Source organism: Hipposideros armiger, unplaced genomic scaffold (genome assembly GCF_001890085.2).
Source record: "Hipposideros armiger isolate ML-2016 unplaced genomic scaffold, ASM189008v1 scaffold_416, whole genome shotgun sequence".
NCBI classification, from domain to species: Eukaryota; Metazoa; Chordata; class Mammalia; order Chiroptera; family Hipposideridae; genus Hipposideros; species Hipposideros armiger.
Window position 1 is genome coordinate 1,504,463 of NW_017731766.1, and position 10,399 is coordinate 1,514,861.

General features: G+C 48.6%; 1 long non-coding RNA gene across 1 annotated transcript in view; it reads right to left on the reverse strand.

Annotated features, from left to right (window-relative positions):
- The window catches only part of LOC109394206 (uncharacterized), a 21,529-nt gene extending 11,348 nt beyond the window's left edge, over window positions 1-10,181 (reverse strand). The window contains exons 1-2 of the long non-coding RNA XR_002126411.1: window positions 9,874-10,181; window positions 697-775 (exon numbers count right to left, since the gene is read on the reverse strand). This is a non-coding gene — a long non-coding RNA (uncharacterized LOC109394206). The remainder of the gene's footprint in view (window positions 1-696; window positions 776-9,873) is intronic.
- Between the last annotated feature and the right edge of the window lie 218 nt (window positions 10,182-10,399).

Sequence of the window (10,399 nt, forward strand, 5' to 3'; positions counted from 1 at the left end):
TTTTTTTTATCTTCAGGCCACATTCTCATAGTCTACCCCTTGGTGTGTCTTCTAACTTCTGAGAGGCCATAGCTTACTCAAAAGAATCTCCCCATTGGGTACATTTATGTAATTTGGGTGAGCAGGGGCCCTCTTTTCTGTTCCATGGGGCGAGAAGATCCTTCTGGTTGATGAGTTGTGAAGGAGCAGGCCTGTGGTCTGTCCTGTCTCACAGTCCAATAGTAGGAGGGCTAGTTCTACCCTTCGCAAGAGTCCTCGTCCTGAGTCCTGCCATTTTTGTCTTCCCCAGACTAAACCCAGCTGAATTCCATGGAGGGGTAAGCTGTTCTGCCATGAAGGCCTCAGAAGGGCGCCTTCGAGCAGTGTAGGGAGGACACGGAGGGGTGTGGTGACTAAGAGGAGGGAGAGGAATATCCTAGGGTAGCCTTTTGGGGACTTGCCCCACCAGATGTCCCCCTTCCAATTCCTCACTTCCTCCCTTGGGGCATAGCCCTCCTCACAGGTCTGAACCCCAGTGATCAGAACCTTCCTGCAGATGACACTTGGCTGAGGCTCAGGCAGGAACTGGGGGTGTGGAAGGCATCAAAGTGATTTGTGAAGCACGATGACTGATTAGAATGCTAATTTGTGTTTGAACTTCCTCAGTTCTCTTCTCCTTAGGTGAAGCAAGCAGCTTGGCCCTTTTGGACTTCTTACCTCAGGGATTCCTGTCAGCAGAAGCAGCCTGCAGCTCGCAGCTCATCTGAACCTTGGGAAGCAATGCCACTCGGTGTCCCTGGGGGAGGAGAACGGGAAGGCAGTGAGTGTCTTCCGGAACTAAAGGAGGAGATGTCTGGGGCAGGCGCACCTGCTAGGCACATACAATGATTCTCCAAGACTGGTGCTTTCTGCTCAGTTTGGGGTTCTGTGGCAACTCCCTCATGAGATAAGGAGAACCTGGTGAGGAGCGTGGTGTCCCCAGGAAGGCAGGACCCTGAGACTGGGGACCTGGGTCACGGTAGAGTTCTGTGTCCCCTGCAGGGCGTGGAGGTCAAGTAGGGCTGCCACCTTTGGGTCATTGTTAGGGGTGAACCTGGAAGTTATCAGTGGTTTCCATGATAGGCTGGGGGTTAGAGACCCCTTTTCTGTTTCTGAAGCATCACATCCATGTACTGTGTTTCTTATTCATGGCTGGGAGGGGACAGGGACCCCTCCAATAAACGCTTTACTCCTCCATTGCCAGTCTGGCAGATTGAGGGCTCAGAGTAGGACGTACGCTGATTTAAAAGGTAAAGGAGGTGATATTCCTATCACACTTGCATCTAAGGCCCGCAGTTTGCACCTGCCTTCTTGATTCGAGGGTGCAGACGCATCTTTTCCTTTGACAATATTTTCTCTACAACTTGCACCCATTCCCTGTGTCTTCGGCATTTCCATTTATTAATTTATGCCATAAATACTAATTGAGGGTCTACTCTTCGTTAGCTAGTGGGTTAAGGGTAGAGGATACGATGATGTACAAAGCCAGATCCTGCCTCCCATGGAACGTACAGCCTCACGGGGAGACATATATTCATCATGTAATTCTACCAATATTTAATATGCATACATACACCTGGATAAAGACCTAAAGGAAAATAGATGCTGCTATGTGGGTGAGTGGTAACAGATCTGATGTAGTCTGGTGGGGGGGGGGTGTCAGGAAAAGCAAGAAGTCATGTTGGAGCAGAACTTTCAAGATTAGATGAGATATGTGTGTGTGTGTGTGTGTGTGTGTGTACGTGCAAATGTGAACATGCATGCATGCATATGTGCATGCATGTATGTGCATGTATGCAGGTATTTCAGTGAGAGGGAAGACCATTTTAGAAGGTGCTGAGTGGGGGGAGGGGGAGGAGTCTGGTGCCTTGAAGGAACTGAAAGAAGCCTGTGTGGCTGCCCAGGTGAGGCCAGGAAGGGAGTGAGGAACCAGTTCACCTAAGGCCTCAGAGATCAGATTGGGCAGTTAGCTGGCTTTTGTCTTAAGAATAATGGGAGGCCACTGAAAGTTTTTCAGCCTGAAGGTAACAGGATCTGGTTTGCATTTTGAAAAGACTGTTCTGACTGCTGTGTTCAGCAAAGATGACGAGAAGGCGGGAGCCCAGGCAGGGAGAGCAGGGCTGTGTAAGGAGGTAGATCTCACTGTCATCACGGGGAAGGAAGATGTTTAAAACACGAGTAAGTGAAAAACCAAGCAAAACCAAGCTGCACAAACAGAAGCATACTCCTATTTGTAATTTTTCGAAGCGTATGGATGGATAGGTATATATATTCACACTATAGAAGGCTGTGCAGGCATAGGACCTTCCAGCCTGTTGCTATCACTGACTCTTCATGATAGAAAGGAAAATATCCCGGACTTGGGGCCCGCAGCTTGGGTCCCTGCTCCTAATCACTGACTGCGGGCTTTCTCTGTGCCTCAGTTTTCTCATCTGTACAATGAGGGTATTGGTCCAGGTGAACTCTAGACATGAATTCCTTCTACTTCTGGATTCTTCTAACTCCAGGCAGAAAGTAAGCACAAAGAAGAGGGGAGGCAGCGTATATTATAATATTATGCAGGCAAGTTGTGTAACCCCAGCTCTCTTTCAACATTACCGAGTTCGGGTGACATTCTAGAAGAGCAGCAGCAGGATGGCAGTGAGTGAGAACATCTCGCAGGGCAGCCTGACGGTAGGTGGAGTGGGCAGCTGTCTCCGGCTGAGATTTATCGCCTGCCTGCACCAAAATAGCCCCGTCTCCTGGCCTGCTCATGGGGGCTCCTTCCCGGTAAATGTGAAATCCACTCACCCCGGGGCTGGTGCTGCTTCTGTATCAATTATTCTCCTCTAGGATCCCATGGGCCCAGAGGAAGTAACTACACTGGAGGAAATGAAAGAAGGGGCCCGAGGCGGGGAGGACTCAAGGCCGAGCCAACTTTGGGAGGGGGAGTCTTGGAGGGCGCCCCCACCATGCCCCTGTGACTGGCCTGATTAGGATGAGGTGTAAGCAGCAGGGTATTATTTATATTAAGCTGTACCATGGAACACACGTTTGCAAGATGCAAATAGGTATTCCTCAAAATGGGAATTCCATGGTCAAATAATCTGGCAAAACACTGGCTTAAACAAAGTGGAGCAAGTTTTTCTACCCTAGGACTCTTAGGAGTTTTATTAAGCTAACCTCATGAATCCTTGAGGAGGAGGGAAATAGTTTTTTTCCCTTTTTAAAAAGACAATTTTCCAAGAGAGGTCTTCTCAAATCACACTATAGGAGCAGTAGACGAGGCTCTAAGTCTGATCGTGGGGAGGGGGCCTGGGTCTGACTTCTACCTGAGCACCCAGTACCTGCCACACTCACAGGTCCATGGTGAGTACATGATGATGACTAAACTGAAAACTTCCAAACACATTTTGCCTGTTTTAAGATGCGGCTGGAGCTACACCTGGATGCTTAAATTACTGTGTATTATGGACTGAATGTTTGTGTCCCCCCAAATTCATATGCTGAAATCCTAACCCCCAATGCAGTGGTATTAGGAGGTGGCTGTGGATCTTTGATGGAGACATTTCTGAAGAGTGGCTGAAGAGGATGACAAAGATGATGCATGGAGAGGGACTGCAGCTGACAAGAAGGGACAACTTTTTCAAGGAGGATTGCTCTAGGGGAGACAGGGGAATAGGGGTAGTTGCTGAGGGGCTGTGGGTTCAAGGTGATGGAGATACTACAGCGAGTCTGTAGGCCTAAGAACGATCCAGTGACAAAGGCTCACAGGAGACAAAGGTCACACAGGCGAGCACAGGGACAAAGATGCTGGCAAAGTTCCTGAGGAGGAGAGAAGCAATGGGGCTCCCTGAACAGATGGAGGCATTGGCCTAAGTCTAATCTTCAGCGGGGACTTGAGATTTGTGGCCCGAAAGCCTGTCTGTGTCTTCTTTTCAAGCCGCAATGAACAGCTGGGCATGGCAGAAGGTTGGATATACACGTATTCAGGGCTGGGGTTTTGCCAGGCGGCTCCAACAGGGTGGGAGCAGAGCGAGGAGTTGAGGGTGTCTGCAGGGAGTGACAACAGCGGTCACAGGAGGGCAAGAAGGGGGGGGTGGCCCCCATGTGAATGCGGCTCAGAGCTGTGCTGACTTGGAGTTGCTGCACCTCTGACTTTCTGGCCTTGCTTCTGTCTTACCTGAACTGCCCACTCTCCCAGCCCAAGTGGGGCAGCGTTCCTCGGTGATGGCAGAAACACTTAGTGCTGGTTAAAAAGGCAGGTTTTTTCACAGGCCCTATAGCAGACTAACCAAATCCAAATCTTTGGGGGTGGGCCCAGTGTCTGCATATGAAGCAAGGGCCCCAGGGCTCCCCGCCTTGCAGGGGTGGTGGGGCGAGTGGGGGTGGGTGGTTAAGAACCAATGCCTTTGGAGTGTCAATTTACTTTTAAAAGGAACCTTCACTTAATTCCTCTGCCCTAGGTTCTGTTAGCTACTTGGTTTAGAGACACTGCCCAGAAATTTCGATTCTTCCACCATTCTTTCTTCTGATCGCTCCTGCAACTTTTCTTTTCTTTTTCTTTTTCTAAATTTTCCTTCCCTCCTGAAAAGCTACCACTGAGCAATGCCCTTTCAGTGGAAATTCCTGAAAGATGCTAATATTTGGTATCTGGAGGTTCCTGGGGTGTGGTGTGTTTGGCTAAGAAAGCAGAGTTTTGTAGACTCATGAATAAACTCAAAGGACATATTCTTCCCTCCTTGAAAGTTTATTTCCCAACAGGAAAGCCATCTGTTTTTCCACCATCACTCTCAGCTCCACAATATCGGGAAGCTGGTTTGCCCCTTCCTTTTCACCACAAATGCTTGCCATTTGGTGTCACAGAGGTATCCATTACACGCAGAAAGTTATTTCGTATAAGATGTAAGATAAAACGAGGGCCAGCAGGGTACCTGTTCAAATACACTTGTTCCTCTTGTCAGTGGGTCCATGCCAGTTGGGGGAGAAACAGTGTCTATGCTCCATTGATGACCTGGCTACCCTGGTCTGCTTTTAGTTTCTTTTTCAGGCCAGGGGCTTTCCTGCCCCAGGACTTTTGCATATGCCATTTTCTCTATCTGCCAACTCCTCCCTACACCTCCATTTCACATGGCTGGTTCCTCTTCATTCTTCTGGCTTCTGTTTAAATATTATCTCCTCAGAGAGGCTTCTCTGACTATCATGTCTACTATACGTCGTCTGATCGCTGCCACATCCCCCATTCCTTATCTCAGCACCATAATTGTTTTCTCTCTTGTTCTTGTTACAGTTGGTAATTATTCTGTTATTTATTAATCATCATCTATATCCTCCAATAGATTGTAGGCAATAAGCAAGCAAGACTTAGTTTGCTTTGCCCGTCACTTTGTCCCCAGTGCCTGGCACCTTATGTGCCCTCAATTTGTTGATTGCATAATTTGAATATGCTTAAGACAGGGAATGATGTGATTAAGATACATTTTTGGCTCATTTCCCTTCTGCACCAGTTAGGATTAGGTTAAGTAGCAGGTGACACAGATCAGATGAGTTGTGCCTCTTTCCCATTTCCCTCCAGAGGGGGCATGAGTAAGGAGCGAGGCAAGCGGCCAGGGGGATGGCTCTGGGAAAGCTGAGGGGTGGGGAACAATGTAACCCCCCTAAACTGCATCATAAAGCCCTAGTTCCTGGCTGAGCACCTCTGCCATCTGCCTGGGACCTATGCTTCCAGCTTTATCTCTTCCTTCTTCATGCTCCCTCTGCTCCAACATTTCCTCACCCCAGTGCGTTGGCTCCTGCTAGTGTCCTGCTTGGAGGGTCTTCCTTTGTATCTCTGCATGTTGGATCCAACCCCCTTCAGTGTCCAGAGCCAATGGCGTCTTCTGCAGGATGTCACCATCGACTGCATCGTACCAAATCCATCTCTCTTTGTTTCGTGTTCCTAGGGCCCCTCGTTTATGCCACTTCTACCACCTTCACATTATTTACACATGAATCTAGCAGACACTGCTAGTTGCCTAGAAGGGAGATGACAAGACGGAGGCTTGCATAAAATGAGGTAGGACAGTAGGAGGCTGGGGGCGCAGGGAGGAGATAAATGCAGGGCTGCATTTGTTTGCAGCAGCCTGGTGGCTGTTCTTTTCAGACCAGGCATGCACTCTCTGGTCGCCAGTGGCCCCGCTCACCATGCCCTGCATCAGTTACACTGGGTCCCCCTCACATAATTACATTGCCTGCCTGGCCCTTGTAGGTGTTTGGCCTTGTGACCCATGCTCTACAGCCTCCTGGCACGCGGCTGAGCCCACTTTGCCTGAAATGCCTCCAGCGATGATAGAGAAAGGCTCTCATGGGCGCCACCATTAATACCACCGTTAATCTTCTGTAACTTGCACTCAGTGGCCCCAGTTCTATCTTTTGGGATCACACAGATTATGCTCACTGTCTCTTGCACATGACAGCTCTTCGGACATGCGTAGTCAGCTGTGTCGCCGTTGTTTCAATCTCCTCTCAATAACTCAGTAGCTCTCAGTTGTTTTTATGAATGATGTTAATAATGTTATGACTGATTCTTCAATGCCAGCTGCGGCCATTTGGCAGCTTAAGGAAGCCTGGGTCGGCAGAAGGAAATCAGAGTGTCAGAATGTTACGGGCATTTCAGAAATCGTTAGCCCAGGGAAAAGAGGCAGCTTCATTGATAAGTGGAGAGCGGCTGCTTGGAGGATGGTGCTGATTCTCAGACCGCATCTGGGTTCACTGGGAAAGGGTTCTGGGGTGGATTCGTGATGGCTGCCAGGAAGAGGAAGAGGGGGAGTCATTCGCCATCTCTGATTTTACCCAACTTCCACGTCCCTGACAGGTGGACAATGTCCTGTGTGGAATAAGGTGCAGTATGGGATCTAGAATCCCTGACTTCTGCTCTTGAGTTTTCTTCCTTTTGACCAAGCTGCCTCACTGCTGTTGGTGTCATCCAGGGAAATTCAGAGGCCAAGGAAATGCTCATCAAGACTTTGGTGGTGCTTTGTTGTTGTTGTTCCCTCATTTCCTTACCTGTTAGTTATGTCAGCTGCCTCCTCTAAAGGCTGCCTTTTCCGTCACTCTGCCTATGCACCTCTCTTCCTACTTAAGTGAAAAACAATCATCCTGCTTCTTCCGCTGCCATTCTTTTCTGGACAAGCACAATAATCAGCCTTTAATGAGCCTGTGACTCTGAACCGAGGTATAATAATTCCGGTGACTCTGCAGCTTCCGTTGATGGAAATATATTTATTTTAGAAGCTGATGACCTGTGGGAAAGGACTATGATTCTAAATATCATGATGAGGTCATGGGAGCTGATAGATGGCTTGGAGAGAGGGGGAGGAGAGAGGAAGAACAGCAGTGAAAATTAGAATTGCATAGGAATGAAAAAAGACTTCTTTCTATTCGGAGCAAGAGATGCCGGTTTTGTGAGGCTTCAGGGGTGTTGAAGCAATATACACAGATGAAAGTTTCTTGCGCTGGCCTAACCCTTTACTTATGTTCCATTGCGTGACATGGTGACATGAGGGATGGTAGCTAAGGTCAGCCTTAGTTAGGTCCTAGGTCGGAATACTAGCAGGTGCTAAGAGTAGAGAATGGGATGGTTGGTGATGACACGTCGTATCTTTATAGCATCTTAGACTTGTTCCTGCCTGGAAATTTTATATAAAGTACTACACGTTCTACTATATAAAAGCTAGATTAGCGGAAAACAAACTAATAAGCAAAAATGCACAGTCACCCATAATCCCATCCCTCAGTCATTATTAATAGACATATTCTTCTTTAATCTAATATTTTACTGTACTGTACAGTTGTGACCATCTATCTTCCTTGGTCAGTAGATATAGGTCTGTGATGTCGTATTGGACATTTATTGATTGTTTTCAAAACAACTATTCCTACCTTCTCGGTTCTTGACAGAATGCAGGATTTCCAGGCTAAATGGTTTGTTTGGGTGAGTCATCCTATCCCCAGCTCCAGAGTGGACTTGGATTAGATGGAGCCAATCAGCTTATCTGATTCCCCAGACCTTGGTTATTGGTTCAGGGGTGGGTACCTGACTCAGTATAGACCCAGGAAGAGACACCTGCTGAGGATCTTTGGGTCAGAAAGCTTTTCTCTTTTTCATGGAAGCTTCTGGAACTGACCTCTCTCTTACCTCAGGTGGTGTGGCATAAGAAGGTGAGATTAGAAGTCCAGTGGTCACTGTTATTAACGGGAGAGGTGGGGGACTAACTGGGACTGCGACTATAGAGATCAGAGTTGAGCGTATGGCAGGAAGAAGAAATCAGAGCCTGGACTCCACCAGGAACCTTTGGATCAAACCAAACCATTTCTGTGATGATGATAACATATAACATAATATTGTGCATGCCTAGTAGGCACCCAATAAATGGTAGCCATTCATATTACCAATCTTTAGGCTCTGCAATAGAAAGACACATTTTCCCCCTAACGGGGTGAGAGGGAGCCGAGGCACGAGAAGACAAGGGGACTTGCATAAAATTTGAGCAAGAGCTAACATGAGGACACGCTTCTGAGCTCACTGATTCTGGGTCCAGCTCCTAGCCCATTCCTAAGCCCCGTCACCTCCTTGTGCAATCAAAAGGTGGCAGAAGTAATAAAGACCTTACGTTAGCAGGTTATTTGGGGGTGGGAAGATTCAAGGTGAGCTTCACCTATCTTCCTTACTCTTTTCTGTGTTGTTTGAAAACTGACTGAGCACATAGTATTAAAACTAATTTTAAAATGCTTTAGATAGAAGTAAAGCTTGTTTTCATTCTGAGGAACCGAGATTTGAAAGCCGAGCCGGAGACCGTTTATGTAGGCGGTGACTGAAGTCTACGGCCTGGTTTTCTAATGAACTAGAGGGGTTACTCTAGTTGGACTAGAGATCAAGAAAGTGTGACCAGCGATTGCCCAAATGCCAGGGTTCCATGGTGAAATGAGTTTGCTCAGGCCCAAGCCTGAGCTCTGCACACAACACTGCGCAGCTGGCTTGGAGGGACAGCCGCTGGCCTCAGCCATGGGGAGGCAGTGCGTCTGCGTAAGAGCTGAGGAGGAGGGCCTCCATGCTTTCCGTGGACGCTGTCTCCTCCTCCCCCGTCTTCGTGCCTCGGCAACAAACAAGAGAACTTGGAGGCTCACAAACCTTTTTATAAACAAACAGAGCCCCTTTCCTGTTCACTTTTCTCTTGTGCTGGGCTGCTGGGCCATGGAATGTGACCTCTCTCTGTGGAAAGAGCCAAGAGCGAGCTTTGCCAGCGGAGTTGGCAGGTACCAAGCTGCCCCCGGTGCAGACACCTCTTGCTGAAATCTATTTGTGGAGACCTACCTCCTGGATGCTCACTGCCCCCGGGCAGGGCTCCAGCCTCTGATATGTGAGTCACTTCTGCATCGTCATGGTAAGACCTTCCAACGACATGCCCATCACAGGCGACTGAGGGTTAGGGGCTCACAAACTGATTTAATTCCCATACTGACTATAAAATAGGCAGGGCGTCCCCATTGTACGGATGAGAAAATTGAGGCGCAGGTGGATGAAGGGACTTTCCCCAAGGTCATAGAATTAATTCGTGGTAGGGCTTACACTCTCCTGAGAAAGGCGCTTCACGTGGGAAGAACTGGATGTTGATCTGAGATGTTAGAGGTGCAAAGCAGTGGGTACCTAGTGCACAGAGGAAGGGGCAGCTGCCCAAGGGAAGTGATGAGAAATGGGAGATTGGGGGGCCAAAGACCCCAGCTTTGGGGCATAACCAGGTTTGAATCTAGCTTCTGTCTGACACTAGCTGCATGACTGGGCAAGCTGCTCTCTGTGCCTCAGTTTATGTAATCAACAAAGAAAACAATTGTACCTACTGCATAGGCTGCTCTGGCCATTAGATGACAGGATACACATTTCACTTGGCGTCCGGCTCTGTGGGAAGCATTCAGTGTGTCACGGGTGTGACGGTGGTAGTTGTTATCACAGCCTCTAGTTACTCTGCGCCTTTGCCTGGAGCTGACCTGGGGTATGCTGCTTCCTCGGTGGTGAGTAGGCTCAATTTTGGAAAGAAGACGACCATACTGTTGAGGAGGTGCATGTGGCTAGGAGAGGCCCTGGGCAGTTTGTGGGAGCTGGGAAGCGATGGGGGATCCAAGCCCACAGAGGCCGTTTCTGCAGCTTACTCTCAGGGCCTATGGACAAAACACAACGAAACATGGTAAGGTTTCCAAAAACGCTCTCAAGTGCTGCCAAGCCTGGATCTGTTTTCTGAGTCTCTTCGAAGCAGCTCCGTTGCCCTCTCCCTTCAGCGGCATAGCGCTGTGACCCTTCGGGGCAAGAATCCATCCTGAGCGATGTAGCAACTGCTGGACAACACTTGTTTTCCGAGAGAGGTTCCTC